The sequence below is a fragment of the Eurytemora carolleeae genome, unplaced genomic scaffold (genome assembly GCF_000591075.1).
Source record: "Eurytemora carolleeae unplaced genomic scaffold, Eaff_2.0 scaffold41, whole genome shotgun sequence".
Lineage (NCBI taxonomy): Eukaryota > Metazoa > Arthropoda > Copepoda > Calanoida > Temoridae > Eurytemora > Eurytemora carolleeae.
Window position 1 is genome coordinate 714,214 of NW_019396234.1, and position 474 is coordinate 714,687.

A 474-nucleotide genomic window follows, 5' to 3' on the forward strand; every position below is an offset into this window, starting at 1 on the left:
CTGATACCCAGCTATCCATGATTAAAGGGACTGGTTCAGCTCCTCCTAGCTGATCATTAAAGGGAAGGGTTCAGCTCCTCCTAGCTGATGATTAAAGGGACGGGTTCAGCTCCTCCTAGCTGATGATTAAAGGAAAGGATTCAGCTCCTCATAGCTGATGATTAAAGGGACGGGTGCAGCTCGTCCTAGCTGATAATTAAAGGGACGGGTTCAGCTCCCCCTAGCTGATGATTAAAGGGACAGGTGCAGCTCATCCTAGCTGATAATTAAAGGGAAGGGTTCAGCTCCTCCTAGCTAGTGATTAAAGGGACGGGTTCAGCTCCTCCTAGCTGATGATTAAAGGGACGGGTTCAGCTCCTCCTAGCTGATCATTAAAGGGAAGGATTCAGCTCCTCCTAGCTGATGATTAAAGGGACGGGTTCAGCTCCTCCTAGCTGATGATTAAAGGGACGGGTTCAGCTCCTCCTAGCTGAT